The following is a 16,668-nucleotide window of genomic DNA, read 5'->3' as shown; positions in this document are numbered from 1 at the left end:
AATTACTACATTATTGTTTTTGCAATATGTAAAGATCTACTAGCATCCAGTTCAAGGGCATCTGCAATTGAAGTATCCAGTGTGTTTAAAAGTGTGCCTGAAAAGCCACGTGTGTTTTAATGCACACCCTTCAGGCATAGGCTAGGTTTGTGTGAATGGCTGAGAACGGCATTTGCCAGCTGAGCCCTCGCTGTGACGGCTTGGTCCGGTCCACCAACATACGCACACACACCAGACCAAAGGGGGTTCATGGTTTGCATCATGGTCAAGTTCACCTTGGAGGGGTGGTGGCGCTCCCGGAAGTTTCATCTCAAAAACAGACAGGGAGAGTTTCAACCGAGGCGCCACAGCCTCCTGAAAACTGTAATACTAGGGAAGAAACATTCGTTTCCCTTTAAATACGCCTGGGTAAGGTAGGTCCAGATTATACCAGAAGGCGCCAGCATGCACAGGCTGCCGAAAGTGGGCACGTTCAAGTCATCAAAGGTCCCCTGAACTTACTTGTGACCTTCAAATACCCTTTTTAGTGCGTGGAGAATCTTGCACGTCACGGCTATTTGGGGAAATAGATTATGGGTATGATCTGATATATCCTGAGAACTGCCAGACCATCAGGTATAGGTTGCCGCTTCCAAGGGTCAAGTTCTACCCTGTGCCTCACCAGGCGAATCTCTGGGCTTCTCCAAATCTCAGATCGCGGAAAAGTGTGTGTCGATTAATACGGAAAAAGCTGTGCTTTGCAAACGAAAGTTCTCCGTTTCCCCAGGAAATTTCTCCTCTAGATAAAAATCTCCAGAGCTTCTTGTTGTATACTCTAGTCATGGCGGGTGTTGGAACAACGGGATACACATCAACTTTGTTTCCTCTGAGATCATTTCAATGTGAAAAAGAGTAATGCTCAGGGGCGCCTGGGTGGCTCAGTCGGTTAAATGTTTGACTTCGGCTCAGGTCATGATCTTGCATTTGTGGGTTCGAGCCCCATGTTGGGCTCTGTGCTGACGGCTGGGAGCCTGGATGGAGCCTGCTTTGGATTCAGTGTCTCCCTCTCTTTGTGCCCCTCCCTTGCTTGAGCTCTCTCTCTCAAAAATAAGTAAACATAAAAAAAAAAAAAAGGTAATGCTCATAATGCCACCCTCAATGACTTTAGCGTCCTCTTCTCATGAATGTGGAGACCATCTGATGCACAGGAGTCAGAGGTGGGTGAGGAGCACCTGGGTGGCCCAGTCAGTTAAGCGTCCAACTTTGGCTCAGGTTATGATCTCGTGGTCTGTGAGTTTGAGCCCCGCATCGGGCTCTGTGCTGACAGCTCAGAGTCTGGAGCCTGCTTTGGATTCTGTGTCTCCCTCTCTCTCTGCCCCTCCCCTGCTCGCACTCTGTCTCTCTGTCTCTCTCTCTTTTTCAAAAATAAACATTTAACAAATTAAAAAAAAAAAAAAAAAGAATCAGAGGTGGATGAGATTAAAGCACGGTTCCCACTGGAAATATTCGAATGTAACCATCTACCCTCCTTCCTCTACCCTCCCCACCCAAAGGCTCAACGATTTAAAAATGCCCAAATCCAATAAGAGATATCGCTTACTGTCGGGGATGCACATACCAGAGGAAGTGCTGGGGATAAAGGAAATCTGTGAATCAGAGAAAGATGTTGGTATGCAAGATTGAAGATATACCAGCTGGCCCACTGCTTCAGCTGGTTTCCAGAGGCCAGGAAGAAATTAGTCTCACAGTTCAGTTGGGAGAACACCTGGCCGTTCACCCAGAGGCACAAATTCACTGTTGAACAGGGTTATCTTTGTTTCCATTCCAAACACACCTAGGAACTAAGTTATTCAAAATCCCGTGACTCTCACTGTCCTAAATTGCTCACCTTCATAAAACTCGGGGGGTGGGGCTGAGGGCACAGGGACTGGCTGTAGCAACATTAGCGTCAACGGGACCGATGTTAAAGGCCAGGATGGTCTTCCTCTGACTATTGAAAACGGGGTTGGAGCGTGTCCTATTGATTTCCCACATACGTTTTACTGAAGATTTACAAATGTGAGGGGCTGGTTGGAAAGGAATTGTATTAAAGCCAAAGAATTAGCACTGTGCCCACAACCAAGAAGACACGTGAGAGCTCCCGAGGCTTACGAGGATGGTTAATGAGCTCCGTGCTCCCTTGTCATTTGGGGCCTGCTCATAGCAACAGTCTAAAATAAACTTGAATTCCTCATCGGTATGCAAGTCTATGAGTGTGGGAAACGTCACTTTACAGCTGAACCCCCAACGCCGAAGCTAATTCCTCTTTCTCCGAGGAAGAGTCAGGCTGAGTCTTGCCGTGCCGCGCTGAGCAGCGTGGCTGGGTGGGGTGAGGCCTGCAGGAAAACTACATGATGGCGGAGGAGATCCCAGGCCTGGGTCCAAAGCGAAGGGGCCCGACGTGCCACCTACACAGGAGGCGGGTGGGACAGGGTGGTCGTAGGGGAGTCAGCCGTCGGGACGGCAGAATGTGCCAGCAAATGCCATGGCCGCAAGACTCGGTGGGAGGCCTGGGCAGACCCAATCTGGAATGCAGCGTGGGAACTGGGCTCGTAGGAGACACCATCAGAGACCCAATATCAGCCACTGGTCTTTGGGAAAACCCAAACCTGCTGATTGCGTCGTTCACTTAATTCTTCATTCCCTTTTCCTGACCTATCTACGAGCATCCTCCATTTTTTCCTTCTTGCTCTCATCTCTCAGGCTTGCCAAGCCTTGCAATATATTTTAAAAAAGTTTTTTTTAATGTTTATTTATCTTTGAGAGAGAGAGAGAGACAGAGCGTGAGCAGGGGAGGGGCAGAGAGAGAGGGAGACAAAGAATCCGAAGCAGGCTCCGGGCTCCGAGCTGTCAGCACAGAGCCCGACGCGGGGCTCGTACCCACGGACCGCGAGATCATGACCTGGGCCGAAGTCGGACACTTAACCGACTGAGCCACCCAGGCGCCCCAAAATGTTTTTCAAGGTGAGGTATGATTCACACATTTTAGGAACATGGTTCGATAGATTAAAAAGAAGTTTTTTAAATTGGGAAATCATTCTGAACTTGCGGAAAAGTTATAGGACTAGTACCCCAAAAGTCATAGGACTAGTACTGTGCTTTATCTAAATTCATCTACTGTTAGAACCTCCTGGAATGTTTCTGGTGAGGGCATTCACTGGCCAGTTAATGTGCATTTACTCCACACTCACTGCAGAACGACCCCGTGCGTAGTGCAGCAGAAAAACTAGGGATGACAGTCTCTTTCCTCCAAGATTTATAGTTCAATGGTCAGGCACCACCAAGATGGCCACTGCCACACTCGATTTGCTAGACTCCTTGAGAATAAAGTCTGAGCTCTTGGGAGATATCTTTAGCTGTGACTACTCAGGAAGGGAAGAAATTTTAAAGACACTATGGTTCCTAGTAGGAAGCAGAATTGGGGAATCCAGTATTTCTCCAAATGGGCCAAACAGCTACAGTAAATCAGTATATTTAAGTGTACTAAGTGGGGAAAAGGGTGGGGGGATGGTGCACCTTGGTCAAATACATCTGGGAAACATTTATTTAGACGAGGTTTAGCAAGAAGTTTTGTCTGCAGAGCCTTCAACGGGCTTTGCTAACGGGCTTTGTGAATCACCAAGAAAGGGAGGGGATACATAATATTCCCTGTTTCTCAAATGACGGTGAATTAGCTCACAGGATTAGTGTTCCACTGAGCACCTTTGCAAGTGTGAAGGAAGTTCACACTCTCAAAGACAAATTGAGAAAAATGTAGGAAGCAATATGCAAACGGTGGCAACATATCATAGCCCAAGTTCATGTCCCTAAGTCATGAAGTGCTTCTGCGTAAAAGAGAGGGACTAATCAGAGAAAAAGCAGGAAACTAAGAGGAACAGAACTTCAGTCGGATATTTCTGCAATATTGTTGGTAGATTTATTAGTTTTACTCTGCACCATGCTGTTACTCTTCAAAACCCTAAATCAGCTTTCAAATACTCACGGGATCGGGTCTAGACTTAGCAGAGGTAATGGAAGGAGCTGGGAACCAACACTGAGTATCTTTTAGGTACCAGGTGTTGCTTTCTCTTCAAAAGTCTTATAAAGTGTGCACATCCCTTGGACTGTCTATCTTGGTCGCTACTGTATTCTCGGCATCAGCACAGGGTCTGACGCATAGTAGGAACTCAATGAATATTTCCAGAATCAAAATGAATCTCTGTTTCACAGTGTGCTAATAAATTCATCACAAGGACTTCTGTAAGCTACATGTCAGCGTTCCATTATTAGACCACAGATGTCATTAGCTGGTGGCCCATAGCCTGCAGACAGGGTTTTATTTGGCTTGGAGAAGGTTTTAAAATAAATCAGCAAGAGTTAAGAGCTCAGAGATTTTCAGCAAAGTCCAGCTGTCCGAATGTCCAATTCTGATATTTCAGAAGATATGGTGATACTGGACCAGCATCCCCCTAGGGCCACATCGAGTGCAGAGCAGAGTGGCGGCTGTAGCTAAGGAGCAGGTGCCACTGTCCTGACTGCCGTCATCTGCACACCACTGGTCTTTGCGGCCAGTGGTCACCATGCTGGGCACTGTGGGCAGCTGAGCTTCTACATTAAAAAAAAATTTTTTTTTAATGTTTATTTATTTTTGAGAGACAGAGAGAGACAGAGCATGAGTGGGGGAGGGGCAAGGAGAGGAGGAGCCACAGAATCCAAAGCAGGCTTCAGGCTCTGAGCTGTCAGCACAGAGCCCGACGTGGGGCTCGAACTCACGAACCATGAGATCATGATCTGAGCCGAAGTCGGACGCTCAACCGACTGAGCCACCCAGGCGCCCCTGGGCACCTGAGCTTCTGACTTCTGATCTATGATAACAATCACCAACTTATAGAATGCTTCTTGTGGGCCACGTACCATTCTAAACACCTTTACTTTTATGAATCCGTAACAATCCTATGAGATGGGTATTCTTTTTTTTTTTTCCAGAAAACCAGAACAATCTCTTTCTCCATTCATGCTGTCATACCGAGCCCCTCTTTAGTAGACTGAACTATAAGAAATCGGCATGTTTTCATAGCGTCAAAGATATTCGCATATTGGTTCAACTTCATGAAGACATTTCTACCAAGGGCTTCAAAACACAGAGAAGCAAAATCCTCAGGGCCTTCTGACCTAATTCGCTAGGTCACGTGGTTCTTACGTATGTCCCAAATGACACCCGGGTGACCTTGAGGTGGGTGTTCTTACCATCTCTACTTTACAGACGAGGATCCAAGCGGAGAAGGACTAACTAACTTGCCCCAGCTCTTGTACCTACTAAGCAGCAGGGTGGGTTTCGAACTCAGACCATCTGGCTCTTAACGCTCTTCACCACCATAGTCTGCTGTTTCTGCTACACAGCCATACTTTATTATTCCCAATCGTGTTCCAGTCTGTCGTGTGTGTTGATCCTGTATATCCCCCAAAATTATACTGGCCTCAACAGCACAAAACGCATTCGTATTTTCTTTGTGTTTTGCTCTGGCCGATTGTTTTTTTCAGATGCCTTTTGATTTCACTTGACCAGGACGATGTGTATGAGTAAACACATTTCACGCAGTTCCCCTACCCTTCATCAGGAAACCAGCCAAAGTCTGGCTCCCCAAGAGCAAGCCCAGTATCGACCAAAGCTGCCGCAAGCTGGCAGCCCCACGCAGTTGAGGACGGGAGTCTGCCTTCGTGCCTCTCACGACGGCAAACACCACAAGCTTGCGTTACACACACCCTAGGCTGATGGCTGGAATACACACATATTAAGTTACATCAGTTTCCCCCTTTGGTTCCATGTGGGTTTACCCAAACAGCTGGCTTGGAGCCTATCCCTTTACTTAAATTAGTTCTAGTGTTCCACACTTTTGATTTACTGACAAAGCGCTCTCTTTATCTACTTGGGGCATAAGAGTTTTGTCTGGGCAGAAACTGCGGTCGGTACAATTGGGCCAGTTAGGTCACTTAGCATTTCCGTGTGGGGCACTGACTAGAGAGAAAGGTCTTTTAATTCCCAATTAGTCCATATCGGCAAAGGAAATGTATTTTCCATTATTTCTTTACTCCGGGTTCTGATTCATAAAATATCTTCAGGAAAACACATTTTACGTTGCCGAGTCTTTGATTTCCCAGGGAAACTAATAAATAATCAACAAAAATATGATTAAAGACTGCTTGAACTACCATCCGAAAAGGGACTCTAGCCAGCAAAGAATCTTTCTGATCCACATCTTTTTATTCCTAGAAACAGAATTCTTACTTAGCCTTTCAAAAGCCTGATGAAGGCTTCAGCTAAGTTTTGACATAAGATTTTCATATTCAAAATATCTGTTGAAATAAGGGAAGAAAGGATATGGATCTTGAAACTGCATTGGTCTGAAATAGAGCTTAGTAAGCTGGAAAGGGAAATTACTTCTCTGTAATTGGAATTCTCTCCTAAAAAATCCCTTTGAAATCATGTTTAGCTACTTTCCCATTATGTGTCCCAGAGAAGCCAACTTTAACCCTTTCTGGAATTATCCATCATAAAAATTATTTGATATTTATAAATTGCTCTGGGAAGAGATTCCTGCGCAATGGTTGGTGTCATCAAAGAACTTCATAATGAATGAGGAGTTCCCAAGAGTCACAGACATAGCTGAAAAAATGTTTTCTGGGACGTCTCCTCCCACTCGCGCACTGATGCTTACATCTATCCATCACATTTATCTTGGCCGCACAGTCCTAAGGCAGATGCCAGAAAACTCCTCCATTTGAGCTCCTTTACCTTTGAAATGACAACTAAATTGTGCTCCAACCCAGTTCTTTAAGCTCTTTGAAGGCAAGGATTGGGTTTGATCCTACCTTGTATCATCGATGCTAATACACGGTAGTTGCTTGATAAATGCTTCATGAATCATGAGTGAACGAATGGGAGCTAGCAAGGTAAGCATAGCACGTGCCTCACCTTCTATTCCCTTCCGGTTTTCTTACCTGTGAAAGGATAATAATATCTTCCTCCAAGAACTCTCATGAGGATTAAATGCGATAGTACAAGTAATACTACTTAGGACACAGCTGTATTACATAGCTAATAATATAACGAATGCAATAATTATATGCATGGTTTGTAGATAAATAAAATACTAAGCCAGGTCCTAAGAAGGCCATTGAAAAATGGGATGGAAGAAAGTTCTCCTCCCTTTTACATCGACCTTGATGTGAAGACAAGGAAGCTGGTGATGCCTGGAGATACCCCATAATGCTATGGTGTTCCACTGAATTTCCATGTCATCAGACTACATAGCTTCATCACGGTAGAGTCAGCACCTAATATCAAAACCAAAAGAGGGGTCATCTGGCCTATGGGATGGGACCTTCTCATTGTAGGTGTGACATATCCTGTGTTGTATCTGTCTTCTTTTGTTACGGTTGTAGACTCATTAAATGGCACACGGTGTCTAACACGGTTGTTTCATAATCTTGATAGTTACACCCTACTTCCATGGGTCCCTTAGCTCATAGTAATAATGAGCAACATCAACTTAAGTTTGATTCGGGAGACGGTTGTATCCACAGAATAACCCAACATGGGAAATTCTGCCTTACTTGTGAACATTTTAAGAGTGTTTTCCCTAAAGATGGAATGTGCTAAGTAAAGCTCATTACGCGTTTTCTCAGCCTATTTCTTGATTATCATTTTTATTTTTATTTATTTTTCTTAATCATTATTTTAAAGGCTACAACACAATAATAATGATCTATTACTTGGAGTCAAAAGTAAAATCAGATTTGGTACAATGTCTTTTGTGTTTCAACACAAAACTCTGGAGGGGAGTCTCTAAAAACTGTGAAGTGTTATACAAATGTAAGGTAGTATATGAGTCATGTAAGATGACCTTATTTTATCCTATCAAGAATTAAGGTACAGAGGCCATTCTCTGTTTCAGAGTAATATTGCTTAATGTTCTCTGAGAAATTATATTCTTTCTAAGGAAGTTATAACATTAACCATGGCACCCACTAAAGAGATGTCAGAATATAAAATGTAAAATGACTTCAGATAATTTTTTTATAGCAAGGCTCTCAAACATAGGATGGACGGGGCAGGGGAAGGGGGAGAGAAGACAAGACAGAGAGTCCTCTTTTTAAAAATCTGAACTATTTCTATCATATTTCCCAGGACAGTATCTCCACAGAAAATTCTACATGGAGATGTAAGGCCAGGGAAATGCAACACCAAGAAAATCAACATAAAGCTCAATTCTCTACTGTAGGCTTAAGGGTTAATTGAATGTAAGTGGGTGAAAACAGATGGCAATTGATGTCAATAAATGACCTTATTTTTGTTCAAGCATAGTAACCAATGTTGGCTAGATCCTATCTTCCCATATATCCACATCTAGGACCTCACGATCCTATCTGGGGACCAAGCCAACAGCTCTTGGAAGAGCCTTCTCTCACCAATGTCTGCCTGCTGGCTTCAGTAGTTGGCCAGCAACTCTTCAGGGTGGGCAGTCCCAAGCCGGTCTCAAAGCCTTCCTCCAGATTTGATAAAAGGCAGGAAAAGACACCACAATCCCTTTAGTTTTTTCCTAGCATTCCATAAGGGGTCACCACTGGAAAGCCCGGGCCTGTGTATCTCATGGTATTTCTTCCTTCCTCCAGGGCCCAGCCAGGGCTGTGCGTAAAATGGTAGGCGGCTTTCCACATGAGAGCCGCCCAAGGGAGAATGCACCAAGGTGAGCCCACTTGCTTCCTGAGCAAAGTCAACCCAACCCTATGTTTACTTTGCCCCCAAACCAGTTGCTATGCAGGTAACCTTCTTCAAACACTTCACAGACCTTAGAGAAGAACTGAAAGTGTAATTACTCTTACAACAGACATGGAAAACAGTATCAGGTTCCCAGAATGAAACTCCCTAAAATCTAATTCGGCATCTTAATGTCTGAGTTAGCTGAGGCTAGAAATGGCAGTCAAGGTACACGGTGTGCCTAAGATAAACCTGACATATGTGTGTGAAGGCACGGGATAAGGAACAATCACGTTTCCTACCTTTAAGGAGCTTCCAATACGATGTCATAAACAAAAAGAGAAAATTAAGTCAACATAAATGCAACGTATAATTACAAAAGTGCTAAGAAGAAGAGCATTTCAGAGACTGAATGCATGGGAGTGAGTAGACTGAATCGTGAGCGATATTTTGCAAGCTCTCCATTAGATCACAGTTTCAAGGCCCATTAGTTTTTTCCCAGGCCTCTGGGTCCCCTCTGGCAATTAAGGATGCTACATCTTAGCCTGCCCTCTATCTGACGATATAACAGAGAAAGGACGGAGAGGTGCCCAGGTCAATGGCTTTGAGCAATTCCCCACACAGGGAGCCACTGTCACCAAACTGGGGTGTCCACTCTCGGTTGACAAGCAGAGCACGCTATAATGCTCATTCATTTGTCCATCACGCAGGTACTGATGCCCATGCGTCAGGCACTGGGCCAGGCCCGGGTGATCTCTGTGCCCCTGCTCTCAGGAGGGAAGGTTTCATTTAGAGCAGGATATGTAGGATGAATCAACAGAAAAACGAATAGGAATTTCAGATACAACTGGGTGCTCCGAAGAGAAAACAACAGGATGTCGCAACGATCTGTGCAGAGGATAGAGAGGTAATTTTACTGAAGGTAGTCAGGGAGGACCTAAGGTGACATATGAATGACAAAAATGTGCAGGTCAGAAGGGCAGAGCGCATCAGGCCAGGGGAGGAGCAAACCCAGAGGCCTGGAGACAAACACACAGTTTACAAAGTGTAGGAACAGAACAGAGGCCACTGTGGCAAGACGAAGGAGGGGTGGGCAGGAACCACGTGCTGGTAAGGAGACTGGTTTTGTTCTAGATGTGACAGAGAAGCAGGGAAATGACATGATCTCACGTAAGGTATTGTTGTTGTTTTTACTTAAATCCGTGCTAGTTAACATATAGTGTAATAACGATTTCAGGAGTAGAATTTAGTGATCCGTCATTTTTAATTAAACAGATTTTGGGTAACAGCTTTATTGAGATATATCTCAAATTCTATATGATTTACCCATGTAAAGAGTACACTTGTGTGACTTTTAGTATATTCCTTTCTGCCCACTCCAGCCTGACCCCCACAAATGTAACTTCCATCTCAACTGATTTGCCTATTCTGAAAATTTTATGTAAATGTTATCATAGTATGTGGTGCTTTGTGACTGGCTTCTTTCACCTACCGTGTTTTCAATATTCATATTGTAGCACGTATCAATGCTTCATTTTTTTACTGCCAAATAATATTCCACTGTATGGATATGCCACATTTTGATAATTCACTCAATTTCATGGGCATCTGGGTTGGTTCCATTTCTGGCTTTCAGGAGTAACGCTGCTGTGAACATGTCTATATAAGTTCTGTGTAGATACGTGTTCTCATTTCTCTTGGGTAACCAGGAGTGGAACTGCTGGATCATTCTAGTCCTTTCAAGAACTTCTAAACTGTTTTCCAAAGAGCTTACACCATTTTACATCCCTACCGACAATGTATGAAGGCTCTAATTTTTCCCTATCATCATCAGCACTTGCTCTTGTCTTTATGATGAACACGTTTTTATTTTTATTAAAAAAATTTTTTAATGTTTATTTATCCTTGAGAGAGAGAGAGAGAGCGTGAGCAGGGGAGGGGCAGAGAGAGAGGTCTGAGACACAGAATCCGAAGCAGGCTCCAGGCTCCGAGCTGTCAGCACAGAGCCCGATGCGGGGCTCAAACTCACAAACTGAGAGATGGTGACCTGAGCCGAAGTCGGACACTCAACCGACTGAGCCACCCAGGCAGGCGCCCTGAACATGTTTTTAAAAGATAAGAATTTAAGTATCACTGCTTTTAAAAATAACTATAAAAGTCATTGCTTATTAAGAGTTTTGAAGATCTGAAGTGCTTCTGGAATGCTAAAGGGTAATGTGACATTCAGGAGAAGTAGAGATCTCTCTCCGAGAACCGCCACCATGTGGCAAATAAGGATGAAGAGGCTAGAAGCAGACTCCATATCTTTGCTTAGAATTTGTTAAGAAGGCACCTAGCTTCATTACCAGATAGAGAGACTACCGTACTCCTGTCAGAGTTTTCTCCCAGTCTTCTTCCACTTGTTGGTTTTTAGGTGGCAAAAAGCAAGCATTCAAGTAGAAATGTGTTGTCTTTCCCCTGCAGTGTTTGGAACACATTGTTACCCATCACATGGCCCAAAGGAAGCCCTTTCTGGTGCTAAAGCCTCCTGGGGTAGGAAGGCTGACTTTGACACTGGCAGCTTGCCTGCTGTCTGAGAGCACAACCCCAGGATCTCACGCCAAAAGGCAAGTTCCCAAGGGGTGCCGGGAAGGAGTGAGTCCTGGGCAACCAGTTCAGCGGTCTTAAAGCCATAAAGTACAACGGGCGGATTAACATTCTCGCCCAACTCCACCCTCATCGCTTCACAGACCCATTAGAAGCAGGGCACGAGCACGAAATCCAGTGACCTTCACACCCGAGTCCTATCTTACGCTCGCGGGGCAGGCAAATCAAATCCTGAAGTCGCCCGAGAAGGCAAAAATTATGCAGAGTCAAAGCTACACTCAAAAACTCTGAGGGCCTGAGATTCTGCAGTCTTTAAAAATTTAGTTTAGAGACAGAGAGGGAGAGCAAGGCAGAAGGAGGGAGGGACAGAATCCCAAGCAGGATCCACACTTAGCACGGAGCTGGCCAGGGAGCTTGATCCCACAACCTGGGGGTGATGACCCGAGCCAAAATCAAGAGTCAAAGGCCCAGCTGACTGAGCACCCAGGCACCCACATTTTCGAGTAAGTCCAACCCAGCTAGGTTTTCTTCCGTCACTGGAAGAGATCTATTTTTTTCAGGGAAACACTAAATGATCAGTTAAGTCACCTTATGTCCTAGGGCCATATTGCGAACAAAGCACCTTGGAGGTATAGAATGACACTCAGAGTAGGAAGAAATTCACCCTCAGAAGAGGTGGGCACAGCTTCCAGACTCTGTCTCACATCTACTCCAGGGCAAATGCTCATGGAAGGGAACAGCAAGGAAAGAACTATTTAAATTGCTATCTCTATTTCTCTCTCTCTCTCTCTCTCTCTCTCTCTCTCTCTCTCTCTATTTAATGTAAGCTAGTTAAAAATATGTATGATGCAATTCACTGGAATTAGTTTCAGAAATCCAAAGCTTAGACAGAAGTCATCTTTGTCATAGATCCTAAAGGAAGGGATTCAACTGCCAAAGGGCTGAAAGATCACCGGGTTCAGAAATCAAATTCCAGAGACCAGAAAAAGCCTTGCAGTGGTCAATGCCAGAAGTGGAAGGCTGTTTAGATCGTATCTGGTTTAAACCCCTCATTTCGGAGTTGAGGAAAATGGGATCCAAAGATACTTAGTGACTTATCCAGGGTCACAAGGCTGATAAGCAGCCCAGCCCAGCCCAGGGTACCCACTGACTGACTTCTGTTTTCTGTTGTTACAAATCCTGATGAATCAAAGAAAGAAAAGTATACCTGGTCCCAGCTTCACTATTCATCGCACATTATAGCAATTAAAATGCAATATACGAGTGACGATTGCTGTGCTTTAATCATATTGTGTTGTCTACAACATGCTGATGGACATGTGTTGTGGAAAATCAAATAAAACCACAGAGCTGGTTGTCATTGGCTCTGTTTCTTTAATTTACATAGTCTCAGCTTGCCTTTGGGGAATTTAGAGACCAAAGCAAACCTGTCCCCTGGAGACACTGTGGAGACAGTTCTTAAAGCGGAGTTATGGTCTTTGTTGTCGCAGTCACTTATAAGCAGAGAAATCAGAATGTTAGCATGGTTCCGTAGAATTACACAGCAAATGGAGTTGGGCCAGAATCCCCCTTAGCAGCCCCAGGAATCACCAGTAGCTGAGAATAATAATCACAACCTAAGATCTTACTTGGGCCCAAAAAGCTAGGAGGATTTTTCCCCCTTACAAATATATCTGTTCTCCATTCTCTACCCCAACCCCCCTCCTTTTCTTTGAAATCTGAGTAGGACTCCTCTGCCTGGTGACCTGTTAGAATATACTTGCTTGTTTGCTTTCTCCTGTGTTTTTCTTAATGCAATAACTTGAAATGTCAACGCGGGGTGACAAGTAAATCCTCAGCCAACGTAAGTTTGCCACCGAACAGGAGGGAGAAAAGAAGCAGAAAGTGGAGAGCTGGTCATGGAGGCTGTTGAGTGGTGGCCAAATCCACGGCCAAAGCGTAAATAGAGCACAGCATTTATCATCATACCAGATCACTCCTGTTCTCTTTTTCAGCTGGCTGCATTCTGGATCTTTTCCTTTTGCGACTCACCGTTTGCTCTGGCTTTATAGCTACTGCAACAAATAGGTAAAGAGAGATCATGGCATGCTGTCTGCATATAGACTCTGGCTTCCTCACTCAAAGCCAGAGAGGTACCTATGGGAAGGATATCTGAATATTCAGAGGAGGAAAAAGAATGTGTGCTGTTTGTCTGTTTGTTTTTTAAATTTCCCTGTGAGGTAGAAACTTAGCCAATTAATGATACCCTCTGTGATGCAGACAGGAGAGAACCCAGACTCTCCTGTTCTAACTTGTCACACAGTTTGGGAGAACCCATTTTTGGCACAGTCTAAATGAAAGAAGAAAGGAAGGTCAGTCAGGCTGCAGATCACGAGGGAGGGGACAACCCCCGACCAGCCAGCAACTGGCTGCTTTTGTGGGGTCTCAGGCAACAGTTCCTGGACTACACCAAGTGTCCTCAAAGCAAAAATGTGCCCAGGGCCACACTGTGGACATGTCACCATTTTAAGCAGTGTCCCTGTTTTCTCCGTAAATTCTACCCCTTTCTTCCTGGCTCTGGCTGTGTTGGCCCTCTGGCAGCTTGTCTCCATAGGACCCAAGCTGAGAGGGATGAGTTACAGACCCAAATCCCAGTGTTTGTTAAGGGGATTTATGCATTAGGTTCCCTGAAACTTTACCCAGAAAGTCTTCCTCATTCCTCTGCTGGGTTTCCAGAAGAGAGAAATCCCCTCTGCATATCTCCCTTTGACTCAGTGCTGGATACGGGCACATATAAATCCTGTTAATGGCTTCTGCCCGTGGCTGACAGGTTCTGGTCTTCGGTGAAAGCTGGGTTCTCAAAAACTGCTTTTTGTTTATTTCCGAAGAGGATTTATTGCAGGACTTCCTCGGTAAGCAACAGCCCTCACAGTGATGGCTGTCAACAGCCTTCGTTTACTTGGGTGCCCCAAATGGAAGGGATCTAATTCATGCTGTCCGATCCGGGACCCTAAACGTCCTACCATTTAGAATTTAAAATCGTCTTGGGTAAAATCTAAGGGCCCTGTTTCGGGAGTTTCCGTTTTTGGAGATGGGAAGACATTACCTTATTAACACGTTTCACTCCTGAGATATAGAACTCCTGATTTTCCTTTGGGGATTTCCACTACTTGGAGGTTGGCGGGGGCGGGGGGCAGAGGGAGTAGGGAGGGTACTTGGGGACTAACTGATTTAAGATAATCAGAATATGCCTTATCTCCTGGTTGTAGGGATTGCTTCAGGGATGGACACATAATTCATTCAGACTAAGGAGGCATGGCAAGAATCTGAGGCTTCTGAGAAAAAGAAGTGAACTTCTTCTCTTATGGGATTAGTGTTGTGATGGTAGACGTGAAGTCTGGAGCTACAACCGTCTTGGAACCAGAAGAGGCTAAAGCTCCCAGCAGCTGGGAAGAATGGAACCAACTAAGAAGAACCTAAGAGCAGAGAGACGGGTCCCGGTGATATGGTTATTCCCTTGATTCAGCTATGCATGAAGCCAGTTACCACGTAGTTTTCCTTTTTTTTTTTTTTTTAAATTAAAGAAAAATTTTTTCTTAGAGAGAGAGAGCAGGGGAGAAGAACAGAGAGAGGGAGAGAGAGAATCTTAAGCAGGCTCCACACTCAGCACAGAGCCCAACGAGGGGCTCGATCCACGACCCTGGGATCATGACCTGAGCCGAAATCAAGAGTTTGGACGCTCAATTGACTGAACCACCCAGGTGCCCACCATGTACTTTTCAATTACATGAACCAATACATTCTTTTTACTTAAGTCTATGTGGGTTGGGTTTCTTGTCTCTTGCAGCTGGAAAAATAGTAATTGATACTCAAATTCAGTAAGTAGCCTCCAGTGTATTTATCAAGTCTCCGACCTGGAGTCCTACCTTCTCTCACAGAACATGGAAACACAGTATTATAACAATCTTGACGTCTTCAACAGCGATGCTGGCAGAGGTCCGTTAACGTGCCTCCTTCTTGTAACCTGAAGCACCACCCTTTGCCCTACCAATCAGGCACCCTGCTCCTGTGTCTTTAACTTCCCTCACCACTGCTTTCTGCCCTTGGCATACACACATGCTCTTGACATTCCCGTCTTATGAAATGTCTTCCTTCACTCATCCGCCATTTTAGCTGTCACCCTATAACTCTATCTTCTTTCTCAGTCAAGCTCTCGGAAGTAGTCTATACCAACCCTTTCCAATGCCACGGTTCTGCAGATAGTTACATAAAAAAGAGTATACAATCAAATATATTGTGGGACATGCTCTAGGTGGTAGCTTCCTTTTGGACAGTAACAATTAATGTGAGAGTATTCGAGGCTCTAGGAGTTCTTACGGAGATGAAGACTATTCAATTTTATTTAAGCCAATGTTTCCCAAACTTATTTGACCATGGAAACCACCCCCTTTTTAATTCTGCTTAAAATGATTTAACATTCCAAGGATCTAGAGTTCTGAGGATCTGCTTAAAATTATTTAATAATCCCGAAGATCTAGAGTTCTGAAAGGATAGTTATACGCAATGCCTTCGTCTCTCATTGATCCGCTTGAAGTTATTATTAATTGTTACGAAACTTTTTAAATACCAAAAGTATACAGCATAATATAACACACTTGTAGCTACCACCAACTTTGCCAAATCTTAATGGAAAAGATCTAAACCGGACATGGCAAACAAGTTTACAGTTTCCAACTGTTCTGTTTTTCTTGTGCCTTTTTATCTTAACACACATTCCCTTTGTCTTGAATACCCCATCTCTCCTACCCCCACTCTTCTTTGCCTGGAGAAATCCTACTCCCAGTCAAGACTCAGCTCAACTCTCACTGCCTCCAGGAAACCTTTCCCGCACAGAGCCCGACGCGGGGCTTGAACTCGTGAACCGCGAGATCATGACCGGAGCCGAAATCAAGAGCAGGATGCTTAACCCAACTGAGCTACCCAGACGCGCCAATAACTTACTGTTTCTCGAATGATGAATGTTGCGGGGGCTTCGTGGTGGGTCTTCCCTGGGCTGAACAGAAGTGTACAAGTCAGTCACCACATTTCCTGACTACTCTGTTGCCCGGACTTCTATACATTTTACCCAGTCACTATCTTTCCTCTTAGGATGCTGTCTCCATTTTCATTTTTCCCTTTCCAAGCAAGTGAGTCAGCTAGGCTGTACTCTGCTTTGAGTAGCAGAAAACTAACTCTCAAAAGGGTAAGCCATCTAAGAGGTCTGGAAGTGAAAGGCTTTGAGGCTGGCCATCATGGATCCAGGCTTTCTTTCCATTTGTTCTACCAGCAGCAGTGCACTAGCTTTTGCC

General features: G+C 44.6%; 1 protein-coding gene and 1 long non-coding RNA gene across 5 annotated transcripts in view; one reads left to right on the top strand and one right to left on the bottom strand.

Annotated features, from left to right (window-relative positions):
• The window catches only part of FTO (FTO alpha-ketoglutarate dependent dioxygenase), a 391,598-nt gene that overhangs the window by 84,605 nt on the left and 290,325 nt on the right, over window positions 1–16,668 (bottom strand). The window lies entirely within an intron of this gene.
• LOC109270923 (uncharacterized) lies at window positions 9,810–14,861 on the top strand. Of its 2 annotated transcripts, none has more exons than XR_008423372.1 (3): window positions 9,810–9,865; window positions 13,336–13,408; window positions 14,590–14,861. It is a non-coding gene; the product is annotated as an uncharacterized LOC109270923 (long non-coding RNA). The 2 variants fall into 2 exon arrangements; XR_002081743.2 differs by having other exon boundaries at window positions 9,819–9,930.

Source organism: Panthera pardus, unplaced genomic scaffold (assembly GCF_024362965.1).
Source record: "Panthera pardus isolate Hobbes unplaced genomic scaffold, ASM2436296v1 HiC_scaffold_18, whole genome shotgun sequence".
Classification (NCBI taxonomy): Eukaryota; Metazoa; Chordata; class Mammalia; order Carnivora; family Felidae; genus Panthera; species Panthera pardus.
Note: the sequence above shows the minus strand (reverse complement) of the source record. Positions and strands in the feature narration are given on the sequence as shown.